Consider the following 23,592-nt stretch of genomic DNA (forward strand, 5'->3'; position numbering starts at 1 on the left):
CGCTGATCTGAGTCTTAACAATCACCCGGAATGACACTCTACCAGCCCTGCCCCCCAGGAAAGAACTCTGGTTATTAATTAGATGTTTATTCTGCCATGCAGCTGGAAGCTGACTGCTGCGCCATAACAATGCAGGGTGAATCTATCCCTCTCTATAATTCATCTTCAAACTTCAGTCACTTTTCACAATAAACCCATAATGATATTGAACATCTTTGGTGACTTTTTTATCAATTTATTACACTGATAATGGTCCCAGGCTTTGCCAGCTTTTCAAATCATGCACATATCAGTAATATTCAGCCCTCACCCACGCTTGATCCACACACTGGGCGCTTCAGCTGTAACACCAGTGGAATCATTCCCAGTCAATAGATCACGTTTGAACTCTCACTCCTGCGTGCGGCTGGCAGAGATCAGAAAGGACTTGTTTCCCAGACTGACGAGAATTTACCAAAAGGCCTAAAATCTCTTTTAGGTTCAGTTCTCACCATATTTTTCTTTTATTCTTTTTGATCATATAATTATCTGTGCTTTCATGCGCCATCAGTGTATCTTTTAGCTGAAGCTGTCCTGAAGTAGAAACGATGTACTGTATATGAAAAGGGTAAGTTGATCATGCACTATTGATTCTTTAAACATGAGAGCAAAATAAGAATTAGAAAAATCTGCTTATAGACAAGATATACAGTAGGAGACTGTTGAACATCCAACTAATTTCAGTGGAAGTTCTTCTGTTTTATAAAAGCTTCATTCCGTGTCATCCATGAAAAGATCCGTCCCTGTATCATCAGCTGTAGGAGGGTAATATTGGTACAGAATAGAAACAACACAGATGATCCTTGTGGATGTTGGAGCAGCAAGTGTGGCTGCAGGGGGGTGGAGACAGTAGACCGAGACTCCTGTGAAGGAGACAAGTAGGAGCTTCGTTGCAGAAAAACTGTGTGGTGACATGAAGACAGGAGATCAGATGTTTAAGAACTTATATTCTATTCCTCAAGCGATGTTCGGTTCTCCCCCATGTTCCACTCTGCGGTGATTATTCCCCATGGGAGCTGCAGCTTCTGGTCGTCCATGTGGCAACCACGATGTACGAGTCACCTACCAAAAGCCGAATGAAGCCATAGAGAAGAAAGCTTGAGCCCTTGAGAGAGGCAGGAATGAGTGAAGATATGATCTTCTCTCTCTACATGAACTCATTATATATTATCAACATGTGACAGGAGAAAAATACGTCCCGAATAATTATCAGATGTAAAAAGAGACACTTTCTCACAGAACTTTTTAGTACTGTAGTTTCAGACACAACTGAAACCTTACTTGATGAATTAGGGAAAAAGGTATGAATAAATGATGATTGCTTTGTATTTCTGTCAGTTGTTCCAACAGTTACATGCATTATTTCCATATAATGAGCTCAGAAACATGAAAAATGACTTGACAGGCAGGACTTGTGGAAAGGGAGATCACACTGATCTTGGTCCTGCTACTGTCTCATCTGTTGCTAAGAGAAGAGTTCATGGCGAGGTTAGAGTTGTTGAGTGCAGGAGCTGTCACTCTGCTGTGTGTTTGTGTGTATGGGCATGATGTGGGGAAAAATGTAGCGCATCATAAGACTTCTGGCTCTGTGGATTAAAGAGTGACTTCTTCCTCTCCAGGTCAGTCAAAGGTTCCTGCTATTCTCAAACTGTCGGTCAATTTCTGTCATGCAAATTTGACATTCATTTGACAGAAGTTTCCTGAGGCAACTTGATGAGACCTTTCTGTAGGAGTGGTGGAGGAGCTCCATCAAAGCTTCCAGTATGTGAGGTGGAGACCAGCCTGTGGGCGGGGCCAAAGGCAGGGGCCTGGTCAGCACCATGGCACTCAGTTGCAGGTTGGGACATTTACAGGGTGTTTCTGGTGCGGAAACAGTTGGTTTATAGTGAGATTGCAGGCATATTACTGGGAACAAAACCAAACATTTATAGTGAGACGACCAGCGCTGTAGGTCCCGACCGATACGCTGATATTCAAGTATATGTTTTCCAATATTTGCAGATATAAAAGCAAACATTTCACAGCACATAGAATCAGATTTGATGAGTTGGAAATGATTTAACCTACTGTTTCCAACAGAGAGTGCCCTGGTGCCTCCACCTTGTTTATTTCAATTTGTAATTGGGTCATGTATGCCAATGTTAAATATCTTTAAATGAAGTACGTTTTTTTGTTTCAAGAAGTAGCCCTCTACTTTATAGAGTCATTTCTGTAGAATGGGACTGTTTTCAGTCCAGCAAAATAATTCCCTGGTTTCCACATAGCAGTAAACTGCAATTCTGCTCTAATGGGCTCTGCTGTGAATGTTTTGTGTGTGCTGATGTTTTGTGACATTGCACGACCCGCAATCCCACTCCTTAAACACCAATGACATCAGTGTGATGTCACTGTGATGTCAGCAGGCACTGGACTAGTACAGTGGAATAGAGAATCATGTTCTGCTCAGTCTCGCTCCGTAAAGAACAGAGCTGATTGAGTTTATAGCTTCTTTGGCATGTTACCTCACTGACTCTGGTCCATCCCTTCCTCCTTTTACCACCATCTTCAAGTGCTTCCTGCATATACTGGAGGACCATAAACACAGCAGCCTCCCATATTGACTGGCCTCTTTAAATCTATGGGCCAAACAGGCATTGTCCCAGGACGCTCCCGACCAAATGTCACAGCGTTCCAAGAGAGGACTGGCCAGGATTTATGAAGCCGTATTGCTCTACTTTGATGTCTCTCCAGAGCTCATCACTCAGTTTAAAAACTATCAGTCCAACGAGTGTTGCAGGAACACACGAAGGGGCATTAACCAATCAGCTGTCAGGATGCGCAATATTGTTTGTTTGTCTTTTACTCTGTTTGACTTGTAAAAGCTGAGTAAAATCATATTGGTTGGCATGACTATGCATCCGACCTGTAAATGGCCTCAGACTCAGGCAGACAGGGTGAGCTGGAGTGGCCACAGAAAATGGGAACTCCCTCCCTGAGGGACGAAAACAAGTGTAACAAGTTCAGACAGTTCTGTCTGATATATGGCTGCGTTTAAGAGGGCTGTGCTCTTAACGAAGGCTAGCAAACCCAAATGTGCAGTTCTGGATTCTATTAAAAGTTCCAATTCCAACAGATCTACCAAAGATTTTCTCAATCCATCCTCCAATCTGGAGATTCAAATTATGACAAGACTAATTTAATTAAACACCCTTCTACCCTGACTGGTAGAAGGTTATGCAAATAAGTACAATTAAAGTACATTTACCCAAACTCATAACACCCACAAATGAATTGAGGTATCCTCTTGTAATCAATTTACTACAGCAGTTCTTGTAAATATGTACCGTGGGCACATTGGTTGGCAGTTGAAGCATGTTGGACTGACAACTTAATTGCAGGGGTTCACTTTTGCCTTAATTGTAACATACAGAGCCATAGCAGCAAGTGAATTTTCCTCACCAGTATAGTATCTAATTTAGATCTTCTGTCAGCAGCATCTGCCTGCTGTCATCATCTTTCAAAGGAAGTGTCTGGCTCCATAAGAAGGTTGCACCAGAGAAAGGTGAAATGAGGCAACATATTGAAAGCAGCGTCCGCGTGGCTGAACGCCAAAGATTCGTCTTTGGACAACGTCCATGGTTGGCAAAGGCAATGCAATAACATTCAGAGGCCAAGACATGCAAAAGTAGTTGATCATTCTCCATCTGAGCAAACTCACGCCATGTCATTACCACGTTCAAGGACTGAAAAGCAATGTTGGTTGTCACTGTTTGTGTGTGAGATCAGCTCTTGAGAGTTTAGCTGCAAACACATGTGAGCGTATGCTTGTTATTATGTACAGTATATGTAGGTCAGAGAGGGAGCTGGTGTGTGTGTGTGTGTGTGTGTGTGTGTGTGTGTGTGTGTGTGTGTGTGTGTGTGATGTGATGTGACACAGGTTTAACTTGTGACTGAAACCGACACTGGAACCGGTGCAGATGCTGTAACCTGGTAAGTGTTAGAGTCTGAACCTAAATTCAAGCTTGTCTCCTACTCGCAGGTGCCACTGGCTGCAGGCGGCAGTGAAACGCTCATCCTTGCATTTAATAACATCTCTGTAAGGAAGCACCAACATTTGATAGTTTTACATTAATTATTCGGGTCCAAAAGAGTTGTGCAATATTAAGATCATTCTGTATGACATGCAGCACACGGGGACCTACCCCATATCTGTCTGCCGGTGTCTTGGTCAGGAGCACTGACAGAGGGACCACAGACACAGGGACAGCATGCGAACTCCTCACATAAAAGCCCCAAACTCAAACCTCCACTCTTGTTGTCAGGAAAGACTGGCAGCACTGAGCCACTGCTCTGCCATGTCTCTGTCATTTGTCACAAGCTAATGTGGCAAAATTACAGTAAATTTTTATGATTTGGTTCCTGGACAAACAGTGCTTCCCCCATCATGGGCAGATAAACTAAATATTTCCAAAGCTGATTGGAAAAAAAAAAATCTCCATCATAAAAAAGCCAACTTGTGGAAGTGATGGGCTGTCATTCAGAGGACCCCAGAGGAAGTGACACACTTCCTACAAGAGAACTTGTGTTTTACAGTCAGACCCTCTAGCTTTTGGCTGCACTCGCGTTAGCTCAGCTTTTGTCTCAAGATGAAAGTGAATCACTTTGTTCTGACAATAACTGACAAGGAACCATTATTTTGCCCCAAAGCCATCTTATGCTTTTCATGTTTCTGACGGATGACAACGCTCTACATTCAAGAAGTTGCTTCAGCACCAATAGCTAACAGACACACATTCATTTGTTCTTTATTTTGGGCTCTACCTCAAAACTTTGCTAGAAAATCTGTTTGACAGCTGGATGGCAACATAGCTGAGGGCAAAGACAGGCAGAGGAGAGAGGAAAGAGGGCACAAGAAGGATTTAAGTAGGGAAATTGAGTTGGGATAAAAGAGAAACACCACCAACAGTCAGGAGGGGGAAAAGACAGCACAGAAATGTCAGAGATGGATGGAAAGGTGTGAGACAGCAAAAAATGGAGAAAAACTGAAAAAAAGAAGAAGTCGGGGAGGAAGCTCTGCAGATTCTCAGCCGTGTGGAAGAACACAGGAGAGAAATCCATCCCTGAGCTCCCTAATAAGGCCCCCTGTTAAAAGGCATGTCACTGTGGAGAGAGAGGGATGTATGAGGATGACGGGCCCACTGAATAATACAAGAGCCGCCTCCGAGGGTCTGCTGCTAACAGGGAAGCTAGAAGAGCCCAGAGGATATGAGCTTGAAGAAAACTGGTTGGTTTATCTGGCTGTAAAAGGGAGACGCGACTGGCAGATGAGGCATCACAGAAGAACGCCACCAGCAAGTCAAACAACCAAGCCCTCAATTAATATTTTCCTCACCCAAATCCCATCAACATGGCACATACTCAGCAAATCTCACACGGTGTGCTCGATTCCATTTTGCGACATTTCTCCTCTGTAAATGCTGATCTCGAACAACAGCTTGAAACATTTCTACATGTAATATTTGCTAATGTAAGAGCGCGGTGCCAGGTCTGATGAGGTGAAGAGAAGCATCACGATCGAGGCTTAATACACACTTGTGTCAAGCCTGCAGCTCAGATGGCGGCAGGAGCTCTCTCACATTGATGTGAAGGGCTTTGACGCTAATTGACATCCGGCTGTCTTGTAGGTGGCTGGTACGTCGATATCTGGGTCAACATAGAAATCTAACCCTTGAGCAAAATCTGTTTTTCAACCTGTCAATGAAATTATTTAAACTGTAATAAGCAGCAGCAGCACCGTTCCTTCACTGGCTCCGCTACAAACCTGACATCAGGCTACTGCTCACTGATACATCTCATGTGCATGTGTGAAGTTGGGAAAATTAAAGTCTTCATCTGGCCTAAATGTGGTTTATGGTCTACTGCAAGTGTGCATCACTTGATGAATGTTTGATAGCACTTAGCAGCAACCTGATATTATGAAGACAGAACGCAGGAGAAGTTCCTCGTGCAGGCGATGATGTTGTGGTATTTGAAGCTACAAAGTCCTCAGATATGAGCACGCCTCTCCCAGGGCAAACTCTCTGTCCCTGACACAAGCGGCCACAGCGGACCCTCACATACAGGTGGTAGTGTGTGTGTGTGTGTGTGTGTGTGTGTGTGTGTGTGTGTGTGTGTGTGTGTGTATGTGTGTGTGTGTGTGCGCGCGCGCGCGCAAAAGTACAACTGTCCCCCCTTTATTGTATTTAGCAAGAGGAAAATTAACTACATTTTCATCAGATTTCATGATCCATCTCTTAGCTTTGACCATTTCATTACAAGAGCATCATCTCCTCAACTAAAAATGTGTATTCATTAACGACTATATTTAATTTAATACATCACAAATGTTATTGATATACAAAACAAAGTTTGGACCCCAAGATGGAGTCCTGTGGAACTCCATGTTCAATCTGTAAACATTCAGAAATATTACCAGTAAACTTTACAATTTTCTCAACAGCTTCTTGATCAGATATGAACCACTCATCGCACACTGTATGTATACCATACATAGAGTAAAATTGTGTAATCTATTGTTTTTTATTTGATTTAAATCAATAAATAACCCTAAAATGTGTGTTTTTATTGTCTATTGCTGTTATGATTCCTTCTCTTTTATTCATTATTACTTGTTTGTTCTAAAAGCAGGCCGACTTTCCTTAGATGATCCATCGTCTTCTTCTGCTTATTCCCTACTAGTAAGGGTCTCGGGGGCTGGAGCCTATCCCAGCATCTATGGGCGAGAGGCGGGGTTCACCCTGGACAGGTCACCAGTCCATCGCAGGGCCAACACATAGAGACAGACAACCATTCACACTCACATTCATACCTACGGACAATTTAGAGAATCAATCAGCCTCGTCCCCTCTTGATGTCTTTGGACTGTGGGAGGAAGCTGGAGTACCAGAGAGAACCCATGCAGGAACAGGGAGAACATGGAGACTCACCCAGAAAGACCCCATGCTCCAGCCGGGACTCAAACCCACAACCTTCTTGCTGTGAGGCCACAGTGAGGACCACTGCACCACCGTGCAGCCCTCCTTAGATGATAATTTTCAATAAAAGTATCAAATATTTCTACAATGTTTCAAGCAACTCGGAAAACTGTGAATTCAAAGACACCAGTCTTTGTTCTTAACATGAAAGTAAGCTTGTAAACCAAGCTAAAGTGTAATGTTCCCTCGCTGCAACACAACGTCCTGCAGGTGTTCTCAAAGAATCTGCCCATCCCGTCTTTCCGTGTGAATGTGCTCTCAGAACAGTGTGAAACTGGAGGAGACTGTCGGCATCAATCAGACACCAACTCTTCTTCCTGCCAACAAATACGCCACCACATTTGTTCACATGGTTTCACAAGTGTGTGTCTGCTTATGTTGCTGTGTGTGTTTTTGGGTGGTGAAGGCCAGTGATAGCCCATGGCCCGCTCTGCTCACTGACATTTGACAACATTACAGCGAAGGAGGGATGATTGACAGGAGGGGGCAGGAGATGGAAACTTTGATCCATTTTTCCCTGAAAGGAAGTGGCACACAACGTGGAGAATGACTGTATACACAAGGAGGGAGGAGCACTGGAGTGGAGCACTTCAACATTCACCAACCTCCTCAGTGGGTCCTTGTGTACAGTCTGGAGATCAGTGGAGTAAAACTGGAGAGCTTTTCATTTATTTCCATTACTTCAGAATATCTTTCAGTAGGATGTCCTCCAGGAAAACACCACTGTCCTCTCCTACCCCTGCAGTGAACGTCGAATTGTAAATGATCGCTTGCATTCTCTCCTCTTTATTTTCTCCAAAGTTGCCTGAGAGTGAAGACGTTGATGTCCAGCCGTGAAATGTTCATGAAACAAGTGGAAGAAGAAAGATTGCGGGCTGGTGGACAGCACTGAAATCATTCATCTCCTGACACATCCAGAGGTGTCATGGTGTCTGGGACACAAGCACAGCTGCAGCATCCAAATGTTCATCCACTGCCCACGCCCTCCCTCACCAAACACAACAACACCGTCTGCATCAGCCACAGCGTCACATCTTCTCAAGCGAGCCGGGGCTGCCATCACATCTCACGCAGAGTCTCAGATCATGGTTTTTAGTCCGCGGGACATCCTTTTGTTTTCATTAAAGAAGACTGTGAAAGTATACAAGTGATCAGACAGGAGGTCACACGAAGACAAAATGTTACACATTTCAGTTTACGAGTGAGAGTGAGAGTCCCCAAGAAAAGGAGCAAGGTGATTACATAACCGTGACCAGAAAGCTTTTACAACGATGCAATCATGAAAACAAACATGCAAAACAGACTCTTCTTCGTCACAGAATAAACCCTTTTTATCAATGTCCATATGTTCAGACAGCAGCAAGTTGCAAGGATTTATTTCATGTAATATTTTACAATGGGTTGCTTTTATCTTGTTTGACAAACAGAAAAACGTCCCTCTTCCCAGAGGAGTGGAGGACCTGACGAACAAGTTCATGATTCCATTTTTTTCTCTGTAAGGAGACAACCATTAATGACGAGAGCTGGGTTGACGTAGGTATTAGAGGTATATGTAGAGTGACTTTGCATTAATTGCAACATACCACAGGGAATAGCTTTACATAACGTAGAAATTCACCGGCATACACAGGGAATCGGTAATAAGATAGGAAGTTTCTGCATGTCATGAGGCTAAATAGTTTGTCAGATAGGCAGGATGTGCCATGTGCAGGCCAGGATGAAATAAAGAGGGATTTGTTCCTGACTGTGACAACTTGATGATTCCACAACAGTTCCCTGTGTGGGGAAAAGTTGCAGGCATGTACCAGTTTCCAAGATAAAAGGGGCTGTTCGTGGAATTCAGACAATTTAGGAGGGAGCTTTGACAGAGAGTACACAGTAAAAAAAAAAAAAAGCCTATTTTTACGGTAATAAACATTAAATATTTATAGTAGTTTTCTGTTTTTTTTTAATTTACGGGCAAAACACTACAGAATCCATCCATCGTCGTCTTCCGCTTATTCCTTACAAGTAAGGGTCGTGGGGGGGTGGAGCCTATCCCAGCATCTACGGGTGAGAGGCGGGGTTCACCCTCAACAGGTCACCAGTCCATGGCAGGGCCAACACATAGAGACAGACAACCATTGGCTCTCCCAGCCACGCCTACGGTCAATTTAGAGTCTGGATTAACCTGGTCCCTCTTGATGTCTTTGGACTGTGGAGGAAGCTGGAGTACCAGAGAGAACCCAGCAGGAACAGGGAGAACATGGAGACTCACCCAGAAAGACCCTGTGCCTGAGCCTGGACTCAAACCAGGAACCTTCTTGCTGTGAGGCTACAGTGCTGACCACTGCACCACCGTGCAGCCTAGAATCACAGATAATTTCAGTAAAATAAAAACAAAACCATAATTTTACGTGTTATGTAAATAATGACAAATTAAATGATTTTCTCATATTTTTACAGGAAAATTACTGTAATATTTTTACAGGAATTTCCTGTTTTCTCAAATAATGTATTAAGTTATGTAAAATTACATTATTTAACTGTAATTTAATATGCAGAACATTAAATAAAGGTTTATGTCCAAAATAATAATTGAATGTTGGTTTCTGCTATTTTAGAGTAAATATTATTAAATTTATGGCCGTGCCTTCTGATACATCAAAACTCCTTCTTGACAAATTCTTGATCAAACAAACTGACAAAAAAAACTGAACCTTTTTTGTACACAGATTCCCAGGAAAGCACCGATCCACTTTGAGAGACAAGCATTATATGTTATGTGATGTTATGTCATGTTGTGTTATGTTATGTTATCAGAAAGTGAAAGTGTTGTGAACAGAACTCATGTGGTTGTATCAAGTTAAAGACTTGATCAAAAGGAATCCCAGTAAGCCAAGTCGCTTCCCCATCCGTCCCAGTAACCTGATTTGTACAGCGCATGAACAAAGCTGGCATCACTTCCTCTCCTCACATTTCAATGCATTTTACAGCAGTCTGTCGTTATCGTTGCTACATACCCGATCTGTACTTCACATGTGCAAATTTACGCCACCTTAAAAAAACTTTTTTTACGCCACCGATGGATTTCAGAAACCAGTTATTTGACTGGGTAAGCAAGCAGCGGGCTCCAGGGCGATTGCGAAACCTTTTGTGCCTTGGAGAGCACCACCACCCGGTCAAAATCATGGTTCTCTGTTTTTTTCCGATTTCAAAGGGGGGATGCTCCAGATGTGTGTGGCTGCCCATGGTCAATTGTCCCCCTGTGAAAACTGAACGTCAGGGAACATCACGATTTTTAGCCAGGTAGTGGCACTCTCTGTGGCCCAAAGGTCACGCTGTGTTGGCCAGGAGCTCGGGCAGATGCCCCAGCATTATCCCTGGAGCAACTGACATGGCGCTAACACAATAATATGATTCAGCACCATAGATGAGACAGCACGGAACAATTTGTCTCCATATATATTTCTATGGCTGAAGCTATCACGTATATGTCAATGGCGCTGTCAGCAATTTGCGAGGAGAGGTAGTGATGCAATTTGGCACTTCCATAGCACAAATTGGATTTCTGGGACAAATCAGGTAGTGACAAGTACAGAGAGAAAGAGATTCAGCCTATGGAAACCACAGTCACTTGAAAATCACAAGGACTTGGAATGAGCCCACTGGAAATTGAAACCAGGTCCTTCTTGCTGCATGATGACTGTGCTAAGTGCAAGCACAGGCATTGGCATACGAGTTACATTTACAGTATGAAAGATAATACATGTATTAGCAAACAACATGACGGTTGAATTGGTCTTCAGGCTGAAAAGCCAACCACAGTGATTGGTGGAGCATTTAGTGCTCTTTAGGTCTCATGAATACAAATATTGGCTTTGCTTCAATTCGTAATTAAAAAAAAAAACCTCTAAAGACAGGCACTGGCGGTGAGATGTGGACAAGTTGCGTTGTTCCTGTCAGTAATGCCTCATGGCCGCACCACTGCCCTTATGGAATTAACTAAACTGACCCTTTGTAGTACCCTGCACCCATAAATGGCCAGATATGTCACTGTATCCACGGAGAGTTGAATTGTCAACATAAAAGTGTTTACAAGTTCAGTTTTTTGACGGTATGAAAACAGCTGGCATGTCACAACGCCAATGCAACCATTTGCTTTGTATGCCATCCAAAATATATCAACTTGTCAGGTATTTGCGTTGTTGCTTTTTTGATGCAGAGGCGGCTGTGAGACATTTCCAGGGAGAATTGTTTCCCATGATCACTGCTCCCAGTCCTCACGTTAGTGTGTGTGTGTGTGTGTGCGTGTGTGTGTATTATTTGGTATATCTGGTATTTACACACATACACTCAGAAAAACTTGCTGTGTGGAATCTGAATATACATGGATATTTATTAATATTAACAAATCCAAGGTAACAACTATATACACATGGACTTCAGAGCGAACACTATTACAATTAATCAAATATTACACCCCACAAACACCATATTTTCAATTTCTCTCCTTTTTCAAACGCCATATTTTCCTGATGGAACACGGCTCCGTGCTGAAACACTTGCTATTGGCTGGCTCACCTTTTCGCCCTGAGCATAGTTGGTTGCCCTGAGTGTCAATTCAGTAAATCAGCCAATGAGAGCCGTGCGCACTCTAATTTGAAATCATGTCAGTCTGATTGGCCTGGCGGCCGTCAGATTGATGGGCTCTTGTAGCTCAGGATGCGGTTCACCTGTAATCCACAGAGGAGATAAAAAAAGATACCTAGAATATCATTTTCCTGCCCTGGACATCAGTTGGACAAACCATGTCCTGCAGCAACATCCGCGACTTCGGGTAAAATAACTGTTTTTGCACAGGTCAGATGAAGATTAACGATGTGCAATGTTGCGGTTAAAGCAGGTAACGTTTGCTGTTGGTGTGTGTCATGTCTGCCACCACATTCTGGTTGCCTACAAATAAAACAGAGGCTGTTCCAGTTTGCAGAAATTCTTTGACGAGATATTAATAATGTAGAACAACGTCACGTCACGTTGAGCTCGTTAAGTTCTTATGAACTCGTGCTTGCCTGTGTAACCAGCATTTGTGACTTTTTGCTGTTGTTAGCTTTGGTGGGTGACATTGTGAATGGGCCTTCGTGTTTTCTGCCCACTGCCAGCGAGCACGGTTCCGACAGCCAGGAAAAGAGCTGCTTGGAGGGTTTCTTCCCTCCTGGTCCATCAAGCTAACGTCATCACGTTGAAGCGTGCCGGGACACCGGTGAGCAACGGAAGCGGAGACGTTCCACCCTTCAAACGAGGAAACTCGACATCGACATGAGCGCTGATGACGCCGTCATCTGATCCGTCTGTTTCACCTGCTAAAACAAGAATGTTTGAGTCGTGAAAAGCAGTGGAATGGCACCTTCACGCGGTCCGTCTCCTGCCCCGATTACGTAATGAGTAGACCTACGTCGGGCCTGCTGGTTGTCATAGCAATACGTAAAACGTAACTTAATCTCGATTACGACATCCCGTCAGCTGCTGTTTGGCCGACCGTTCCGCAAACTGTCCTACGTGTTTGTCGCGTGTCCGCTGTGAAGTGTCGTGGTCCGTCACTCGTGAACGGTCGTGGGGCCGCAGATGTTTGCCGACTGATTCCGCAGAGTTCAGCCCTGAGTTCTCGCCCGTTTGATTAATTCTAATTGACCAACCGCCCAGGTCAGCTGCTTAAAGATAAAGGGTTTGTCTCCGGGTGCAGGGTGCGTGTGTGTGTGTGTGTGTGTGTGTGTGTGTGTGTGTGTGTGTGTGTGTGTCAAATAGGCAAACAGAACGCATGTGTGTATTGACACATAACTTGTAATTACAGAGGCACGTGTATTAAAGCAGGGTGACTGTTGTCAAGGAGAAAGGTAAGTAAAATAAACAACACCTTACATTGCTCAAAATGTCATATACAATAAAAGATATGCTTGCGAGATGTTCATTTCTCTCAAACTGCTGTTATCATGGTTGCTGGAGTCTCCTCTCACCTGCTGTGTCACCACTCAGGCGCTGCAGCTGTAAAGTAGAGCGAAGGGTTTTGATGGACACTTCCTGTTGTGTTTCTGACTCACTGACCTGAGAGCTGCTGGGATGCATTTTGTGGTTGCAAGTTTCAACAGCTTCACTCTGGCAAATATTTCAGTCTTCCAGGTAACGTCCCTTTAGTCTCACACATGCATGTCACATGACACGAACACGCATGAGTCTACGTATGTTGGTTTGGGAGGTGGCAGATCAAGTAATCCCTCCACAGAAATAGCGTCCTAGTTGCCACCACGAACAGATGTTTGGAGGTGTGGTTAATTCATACTCTGCATCTGTGAAATGATGGGCGCAAAACAGCAGGAAACGAAAACGTGTCAACTAAATTGATGGTGTGCAGTTTATGATATTAGTTGATGAGGAGTACGTCCAGTCGGGTTCATTCTTCAACATTCTTCTCATGCCTGCTTCACTTTCTCCACCAAACTGTATGAGTGATTCTGGCAATGGCAGACATGGTATATTAGAAAAAGATAAATTGCTTTGCAATTTTCATTAACCCTGCAATATTTATCGCTGGCGATATGAAAAAAATACAGGAATTTTTACCAGATGGCTTTAAAAGCACTCAATTTGATGCTGCAAGTCTTTGTTTTCAGCAGTTTTGTCTTTGTCGCTCATTTCCAGTGTTGTTAGCAGCAGCAGTGCCCTGCTCCTTGTGCAGGGGCGTGGCCTCCTCTGGCCAACTATTAAATGACACGTTGAGTTAAGTTGCTGCCTGTGTTGCTGGACCTGCAATTTGACGATTGTGCACTCGTACGCAGTGGCGATGCTCAGAAGATGTAGTGTGCAGCTCTGTCTTTTACTGCCCCGGGCTTCATGGACAAGTGTCAAATATGCTGGAAAGCCCTGCAGATACCCAGGACAGATCAGTTCTGATGTGACTGCTTCATGTGGACCTTTTAGAGGACAATCTTGAACGTTCACCTCTGTCAAGAGGCAAAGACCTTCCATTGTTTGATCAGGGGGCACCAACCTTTGGACCTGAGAGCGACTTCCTGGGTCCTGAGTCTGACAAAAGACCAGTTTGATGCACTTTTCTGAAATAACAAATTTGCTTTGACCTTTGAACTAGCATAGGTCAGAGTTCACCGAAATTCACCAAACTTTGAATATGTTTCAATTCTTCTTTTTTTTTGTGATAATGTCATTTTCAAGTCTATATAAATGCAAATGTGATTTTTAATTTTAATTTTTTTTAAACAGGCCTGTGGGCATCTCATATTGTCCTTGGGGGCCCGCAGGCCCCATGGTGGTGACCCCTGCTGACATTTTGAAGAGTGACAAGTCCCCAAGCAGAAGCTCTTCAGAGTGAGTAGTCATGTCAGCCATGTCAGCAAGACAATGGAGAGATTTTGTGCACCTGGGTGGCCCTATTATGGTCACATTGGCTGTATAGGAACTGGATTTATTTGAGAAAAATGAAATCCTACATTTTTATGAACTTTAAAATGAATGTTAAGTGTATCTTTGTGTTTTTTTCCTCTCCAGATGCAACAATGATTCAACTGATGACTAAGAAACTTGAGGAGGGGGATGTTGGACGACCAACCCTGACAACAGCTCACTGAACTTAAGTGGTATGTTTCTTTTGTATTTATTAATACTGCATATAAGTGAAGAAGAAAAATGCGAAAAACATGAAACTGAATTTGAAATGAGTTCCCCTTTAATTGGAACTGAACATTTTTAGGTATGAATTGTGAATTTCCACATTGTGTTCAGTTATGGTAACCGTAGTGCTTCGAGACGATGAGAATGTGAAGAAAGTTTCGTGTCCTTTATTTGTATATTTTTGTCCTCTATTTACATATAAAATTGGATATGGATGACACTTGTACAGTGTTTTGATGATTTTAATCTGTTTTCACTGTAGTTTTCTCTGTCTTGAATAAAAGGTGATTCATAATCTGGTGCTTGTTAATGTTTGGTTGAAGGTGTAGTTGATGACGTATGGAAAGGCTGCTGTCAGCCTCGCTCTTTTGAAGTTCAGGCATTGACGCTTACTTTTATGGTTTTGTAATTTCAATGTTTAGAGAAAATATCAGTGAAAAAACGTTATTTCTCTGCTGACCTCGCTTCATTATCACTTATTTTAACCATTAAAATGTACCAAATAACTGTCTTCTGCTGACTTTACAGCATTACGACAATAGAATGACTTTTTTTCTGACATATAAATTGGGGAGTAATGTGTGAAATAGGAGTTTTTCTCTTTTTCATTTGCCGACAGTTCGGTAAAACAACTGTTTTTCTCTGCTCAATTCAAAGCAATATCATTTAATTGAATGTTTTTTGGTTTCGAAATTAAGGAAAAATCTCTAAAATAAAAATGTCTCCCTGTTTAATTTGCTGCATTATCGCTCAATTAAATGTTTTTTTACTATAAAAAAATTGGCAAAATTCATAAATTTGCTGTCTTTCTCTGCTAAATTGAATGTTTTTTGTTATCAGAATTGAGGGAAGATTCTCTGTTTGATTTGCTGCATTATCAGTTAATTGAACATTCTTTTACAATAAAAAATAGGGCAAATTTGTAAAATAATAGGTTTTTCTCAGCTGAACTTAGTGTTCTCACTCAATTGAAAGTTTTTTAGCATAAAAATGTCGTAAAAAAGCTGTGAAATACAAAAAATTGCAGCACTATCGCCTAATTGTGAAGTGTTTTAATGTAGAAGTTAATGAAAAATAAGTAACAAAAATGTTTTTTTTACTGTTAAACTTTAAATGAAAATTTCTCTAAAAGAAATGTTTTTGCACATAATTTTAATGAAGGTATTTTCCTTTAATTTTACGGTTTTTGTTTGGCAGCCGCCAGTCATTTGACCTTTTTTACGTCTTTTTTTTTTTTTTTTTTTTTTTTTTTTTACAGTCTCGTTACATTTAAGAAGAAATCGTTGACCCCACAGTTTTAAAGTGTGTTACAGGGAATAAAATACCAGAAGGAGTTTTCACCATTGAGTGGACATCTTTTTGGTTTTGAAAGCATGATTAGTAACAGTAGAATCAATTACCTGAGGCAGCCTTCGGATCAACTATCAGATAAACCAACTTGTTCAGTTTATGTCGTTGATTTTGCCAAATAAACTTTAAAAAGAAGTTTGAGACAAATAAGGACAACGAGGGGAGCACAAAGCAGGACAGACCGCCTGCCTTTGAAAGGAGGACTCTTCCAATGATGGATAGATCTCTTTGGAGCCAACTGTTAGATATACTTTTGGTTATTTTTTATTCCCTACTGTCAGACTGGCCCGCGCTCCCCTCCCATGAACCAGTCTACCATCCAGTCCCCCATCAAGCTGGCTTGCTCTCCCTGCCTCCCCTTCCATGAACCAGTCTACCATCCAGTCCCCCATCAAGCTGGCTTGCTCTCCCTGCCTCCCCTTCCATGAACCAGTCTACCATCCAGTCCCCCATCAAGCTGGCTTGCTCTCCCTGCCTCCCCTTCCATGAACAAGTCTGCCATCCAGTCCCCCATCAAGCTGGCTTGCTCTCCCTGCCTCCCCTTCCATGAACCAGTCTACCATCCAGTCCCCCATCAAGCTGGCTTGCTCTCCCTGCCTCCCCTTCCATGAACCAGTCTACCATCCAGTCCCCCATCAAGCTGGCTTGCTCTCCCTGCCTCCCCTTCCATGAACCAGTCTACCATCCAGTCCCCCATCAAGCTGGCTTGCTCTCCCTGCCTCCCCTCCCATGAACCAGTCTACCATCCAGTCCCCCATCAAGCTGGCTTGCTCTCCCTGCCTCCCCTTCCATGAACCAGTCTACCATCCAGTCCCCCATCAAGCTGGCTTGCTCTCCCTGCCTCCCCTCCCATGAACCAGTCTACCATCCAGTCCCCCATCAAGCTGGCTTGCTCTCCCTGCCTCCCCTCCCATGAACCAGTCTACCATCCAGTCCCCCATCAAGCTGGCTTGCTCTCCCTGCCTCCCCTACCAGAAGCTTCCTTCTTCAACTGTTATTAACATTTCCATGTTTCCTCCATTTTGCATTGTAAACTCTTTTCTTGTCTGTGCCAACATCTACTGCACGTCTGTCCCTCCTGGTGAGGGATCCTCCTCTGTTGCTCACCCTGAGGTTTCTCAGATTTTTCCCTGTTAAAGGTTTTCTATGGAGTTTCTCCTCAGTGGATGTGAGGCTCTGAGGGCAGAGGATGTTGTTATGATGCCATGAAGCCTGGAGACAAACTGGTGGGGAAAAGGGGCTCTACAAATAGAATTGCCTTGCCTTATTTTCAATCAAGTGTTAAAATTGAAATCTTGTGGAGTGAAAAGGTTTTTACTCAAGTGAACACCTAAGTAGACGATGATGTCTTTCACAGGATTTCCATGTAAAAGTTTGTTGTCAGTGTTTTGAAGACAAAGGACTTCACATTTGCTTCGATTCAGACACGGACCAGAGGCAATGGAGAAAGACTGAATGTTCTGGAGCACAAAAGGAATTTGATCTTTGTCTCTTAAAATAGTGGAGTATCGTCTGCTGGCTGGGAGTTCTTAATTTGAGGTAACGCTGTAAATACCCTTCAAATGTACGCTGTTAACGACAGATGGACATGAGTTCTTCTACCGAGAGGAACAGTGTGACATCATTTGAAGATAGGGCTTAATCCCAGTGTCACGGTAACAGGAGGGCGGAGCTACTAAACTGCTCCACACAACTATTTACTGTATTGAATATGCTAAACTGCAGCAGAGCAGGAACCCCGCTTCAATCCATACAGTCAACAGTGGAGCGCTGCGTCAGGCTGCATCCAGCTGTCTTGGATCAGCATGGGAAGCTCTCCGTGGGGTTCATCCATGTCGAGTGTCAACAGTCAATCAAATATTAAAACTCCAGCTGCTGTTTGATTGACCTCATCAGCTGCAATCGAACAATGTAAACATGCGTCCATTTGATAAACTGACCACTTATCAGGAATTGAAACGGCTCATTTCTGGAGCACAATCTGCTGTTGTGCAACACAGCCATGAATCTCTGAACCACTCAAGCGAGCTCAGCTACTGCTATTAAAAGTCTACGACTCCCTGAGTCTCTTAGTCCCAGGACATGTTGGTCCTACCAATATTTCTGGAACCTGTGAGGCTTCTCGCCAAACACGTCCAGAGTTGATGGCTGTTCTAATCTTAATAATCCACTCTGGCTGTGCTATGAAATCTGGTCACTTAGAAATTAAAAAAACAGGTCTTTAGGTGTCGTAGTGACTGCAGCACATTCTCTATCTGTCCCCTGCTGTCTTCTTTATACTGAGGGACGAAGCTAGCAGACGTCCACCCAGCAACCCTGACTGTCCAACACTGGCCGTGCTCTCCATCATCTGCAGCCATCTGGACTGCAAACATGGCTTACAGTGAAATAGGCTGGAATGAAATCCTGCCTGCCTGTCTCTACTGCAGGGCCAGACACGGGCTTCTCCCCCTGCATGGGCTCCACAACCCTGCAGCGTCAACACACAGGAAGCTCCAGCACCAGGAATTCGTTAAATTATGGAGGTTTCTGGTCATTTTGCCTGAACCTGCTCACATCAAATACAGTGTTACTCTAGACAGATGCTTGTGAATTCTGTTGGTGTCTCACAACAGATCAATATCCTGTGTTGCATTTGCTCACCAAACCCGTGCATCATGTGGGCTGCACTGTCTCTCCCCCTGCTTCTCACTCACCGTGGTGCATCTACTCCCATTATTTGTCATTCAACGTGCAAATGACCCGCAGAATTAGTGAGACATCTCCCCCTCACTTACACGCCGGCAACCCAAAGTCTCCCTGAGCCTGAAGGTGACGCAGAAGGAGGTTCCACCTGGATTTTTCTTCATGACTAAATATTGGGCTGTTTTCGGCCAGCAATTGCTCATGTTCTCTTAAGCTCTCAGGAAATTATTACTATTATTATAGTTGTTGTTGTTATTATTATTATTCATGTGTGAATATGACATGTTATTGTGTGTGATCCAGGAGCCGTCAGATCCCCGCTGTGGCTTCTTAGCATGGGTCAGGACCATTGCTGTGTTTGGAGCCACATGTGCAGTTATCAGCATAATGGTTGTGTGTGCGTATGTGCGTGCGTGCGTGCGTGTGTGTGCTCAAATGCTGATGAGAGTTATTTAATTTATTTCCCTCATAATTGTTAATTTCTCGTTTTAATGTAGTTGGAGATGAGGCATTAATCGTGTTGGATTTATAGTTTGTCAGTCCATTTGCCAACTGCCATTGCTGCTTCCATTTTGACTGAAGTGTTTCTCACAATGGTGTCGCTGTGACTCCGTGGGGTTTTGCCATTGTCCAGCTCCTCAGGGGTACTCTGAGCATGTGACTCCAGTAATGGTGTGCTTTCTAGTGTTTATTTTGAATCTCTGAACGTGAGTGAGTGAAACACACATACATGAGCGGTTCACTCTGTAAAAACCTGACACGTTTCCTCGGCCAGCGCCAGCAGAGACGAAGCCGCTCCGAGCCTAATTCAACAACACACACAGGATTCAAGTTGGAAACAACAAACTGGTTTCACTGTGAATACATCAGTCATCGGTACTTGGGTCAGAGGCTGGTAGCTGTTTACCATAGGACAACAATGTTCAAATCCTGTTTTCTGCTGTGAGAGGTTCATGTTTTTATCAAAACCTGCAGCTTCACAGTCTAACAGCACTGACAAGGGGTTTGATGGGTTGGACCAATCAGACCAGGGTCACATTTCTGAACTTCTGAATTTGGACCAGGTCCTGTTTCTGGGTACCACCACAAGTCCCAGAGGATACAGCAGCTCAGAGATAAGTGAAGTACGACAAAACAATGACTTCAAATTCATGCACACGCTTCAGCTTCATTTCCACAGATCAGTGAACAAAGTGAAAAAAATGCTTCACATTCCAAACATGCCATTAGCAGAAGTGAGCACATCAGGCCACCAGAGAGCTGGACGAGAAGCCCTCATCGCGTCAGTGTGCAGTGGGCAGCATTATTAGCATTATTAGTATCATTAGCATCAACACGGTCGACTTCTCACCGCATGACACCGAAACACAGCAGCATAAGGCCAACGCTGCCAGAAACATCCAGCAAAGCTCCTGATATTCCTGACACGTTGGACTTTTGAACCCTGCAATCATGCAACAATAACGCTCGTCTCTGAAAAAACTCCAGTTACACAAGAAGACAACCAGGAGAACGGGAGCTGAAGTGCTGGAGGGAGTTTAGGAGCACTTACAAAAAGATGAGACAATTATGAGGAAGACAAAGTGAACAGAAACAAACAGTTGCTGAGAGAGCTAATGCTTATTTATGGTTCATTGTCAGTGTGCGCGCTGCACTCACTAGCAAGTGAACAGGCTTCTCAGTGGACCGTCTGTGAACATGAGCTCCATGCCAACATTACCTGCCCTCTGATCACACACACACACACACACACACACACTCACTCACTAACACACACACACACACTCACTCACTAACACGCGCACACACACACACACACACACACACACAGGCTTCCCTCAGAGACAGACATCAAAGGGCTGAGCAAGCTAAGGGAATAAACAGGAAGTCGACGGGTTTAACTTTGAAGGCAACGAGGGAATTTCTGCATTCCTCTTTTTTGTTCTTGTTTCCTCTGCTCTCAATGTCATTTCACACAGATTTCTTCCTCTGAATACCTCAGCATATCTGTTAAACTCGCCCCGCCTCACGATGATGAAACAAAAGACTGTTAGTTAAGTGCCTCGTGATTCATACACTCATAGTCAACAGGGACTTGTGATGAACACCAATGAATATGATCATATTGTCATTCTTTTATTCCTTTAGTTTCATGGATGATGCTTCTTCACCCCCAACATGATCTCAATAATGCACCTCATGTTTCAATCTTTTAGCAGTGTATATATATATTATGACATTGAGAGAGTAGCACTGTATTGAGAGTAGCACAAATTACAGTCATTCTACAGGGATGCAACAGTCTCATTTATTCATGTTGCACATGTAAAAAGAATAGCCATGTTCCCAGAGCGCTTGAATAAACATGGATAAAAGATACATAAACACACATATGCAAAGAAACACAACTTAAATAAATGCTTAAAAAAAACAAAACATTCTCTCGCAGAGGGTGGTGCTCAAGTGCCCTCTACTGGTCGTTGCCACAGGTGTCCTCACGCTGAATGCAGCAGTCAGAGTCACACGGACGGCCATTAGAGCGACCCTTCAATCACTGCAGCAGCCTCCAGCGTGTCTGAGGATAGATCTCAGTGAAACCTGTGATGGTATGAAACCAGGGGTTGTAGTGGAGGATCCAAGAGCTAAAATCGGAGGCGGGTTGAGGGTGCAATAGAAATGGATGTATTAAACAAGGTGGAAACTGGAAGGTGATTGGTTGTGAGGACGGCCGATGAACAGGTGGGCAACAGCAACATAAATATTACAATGGCCTAGGCCGGAATACTCCAAGAAGGAGATCAAGCTTGCTTAGCGTAAGTAGTTAGAAGCGTCTTAGAGGGCCAACAAACCACAGAAGACGTGGAATCCACTGGCAAGGGTGAAGCCCCCACGAGCCGGTTTTGTAGGTGGGTGATGATGTGATTCCTCCCAGGTGTGCAGCTGCCGGAGCCACGCCCACTCCTCATGCAGCAGAGGGAGCAGGAAGGCAGGGAGTTTATGGGGGAGGAACCCCCACAGAAACCCTTCCTGATTAATATCTGTGTGACCAGCAGGAATCCTGCTTCACACAGAAAACCGCACCCCGCTGGTCATGTCAGGTCTGCCTGACAGTTGTTGCTTATCTAGGTGACTTGTTGGTTGCGATCACATTTGACAAGATTAATCTGACACCACGACAGCAGAAATGCTGATCATGATATGACCTTTAAAAACTGACCTCAATGGCTTTTCACTCAGTGAGTGCATCATCGTGACAGTGAGCGGGCGCCCAAAAACATGAACAACAACTCAAATACAGTCATTGCCTCTATTCTATCATCAAATAGAGGAGAATGTAGAATCATGAATGAATGTACTCGCCATGCATGCAGCACAATAAAATCACATTCAAAACATCTGCATTGTCGTTGGTTTCCATTTTTATCCAGTGAGTTGAACAGTTGTGTCCAGTGATGATGATCATCAGTGTGACCTGCTGCCAGGTACCTTGATGGTGTGGAGCAGGAGTTACGGGACAGCATGTTCTCCTTTCTCTCAGGGAAGACCAGTCCAGTGTGTTGTGTGCTTATTTGCGTATTACATGAGTCGTACACATATGTGCATACATACATGCTACATAAGCAAAGACATGCTTGATGACATCCATTTCCAGTGGAATTAACACTGCACTGGAGAAGTGAGAGGAGAGGCTGTCAGGGGGAATCACACCATCAGTCAAAGTTTCAACCTGCTTCTTCCATCCATCCATCCATCCATTTCCTATGCCACTTATTCATAAAGGGATAAAGGGGGACACTGGGCGAGAGGCGGAGTTAACCCTGGTCGGCGCTCTGTATCTCACTCAAGGATGCTTGGACATGGTCACCGGTGGAAATGAGGATCGAACCAGCAACCCTTCAGTGGCTACATGGCCACTGAACCATGCCGCCTCCATGTTTTTTTTTTTGGTTCCTGATATTTTTTATTTTAGTTCCTTTAAAAAAATGGAACATACAACCATGAGTTTTAAGGGTGCCGCTGTGTTCGCTGGTGTCTTGGTTCCTCAGCTTGATAACCACCTCAAAAAAAGTCCTCAGTTTCTCTCTTTAACATAATTTTCAACCGTCCACATTCTATATTCATTAGTAATCTTTTGACACATTGACAGGTTGTGGATGGTCAAACACATTCACTGTCTTGAATATTTGGGTAGAACTTTGCTGGCTAAGATGCATTTCATAAAAAAAGGGATGATCATTGTTTTCAATAGAACCGGAATGTTGTAGTGATTGGTGAAGTGGCCCAAAAGGTCAGAAGTAACCAGTTCAGGACAAGAAGAGGTCAAGCTGCGAGAGGAAGACAAGGAAGACAGCAGCTCGCCGGGGGACATGAGCTTCTGTACACGCTGATCATCTCCTGGAAAAAACAGCAGGCTGATAAAAGATCAAACTTGAGCTCAGGCCGAACGTGATGATGTGATCTTATCAGAAATATATGTGTTTGATGCAGTATTTCAGGAAAGCCAGGACTACATAGTCAAGAAGAATCTAGATACACAGTAGCAGTGATGGTAGTCGTAGTACTGCCCCCTAGCTGGCTGCAGCCCATGCCCTCTTTTGGGCTATGTGTCGTTAACATACCTGGCTGAATGGAGCACAACAGGTAGTAAAATGAATATTCTTGAATTTTTTTTTTTTCCATTTCTAAAAATGGCGATATTCTAGGGGCAGAGTGCCTTTCTGGCACAACTTCACCAACTGCTGAAGTGCACTGAGAATGAAATAAAGAGAGGTCAAAGAGCACCAGCAACGCATTTGGGCTCGTGGCCTCGATCGGGGTCATCGAGAAACACATTGCAGACATT

General features: G+C 43.7%; 1 long non-coding RNA gene across 2 annotated transcripts; it reads left to right on the forward strand.

Annotated features, from left to right (window-relative positions):
• The first annotated feature begins 11,721 nt into the window (after positions 1-11,721).
• Positions 11,722-15,003, forward strand: LOC147250643 (uncharacterized). Of its 2 annotated transcripts, none has more exons than XR_015119007.1 (5): positions 11,722-11,871; positions 12,883-12,925; positions 13,065-13,208; positions 14,307-14,411; positions 14,592-15,003. It is a non-coding gene; the product is annotated as an uncharacterized LOC147250643 (long non-coding RNA). The 2 variants fall into 2 exon arrangements; XR_015119008.1 differs by lacking the exon at positions 11,722-11,871 and adding an exon at positions 12,303-12,734.
• Positions 15,004-23,592: the final 8,589 nt, after the last annotated feature.

Source organism: Aulostomus chinensis, chromosome 13, assembly GCF_037954235.1.
Source record: "Aulostomus chinensis isolate RoL2024-O1b breed Wild chromosome 13, RoL_Achi_v1.0, whole genome shotgun sequence".
In the NCBI taxonomy this organism is placed as follows: Eukaryota; Metazoa; Chordata; class Actinopteri; order Syngnathiformes; family Aulostomidae; genus Aulostomus; species Aulostomus chinensis.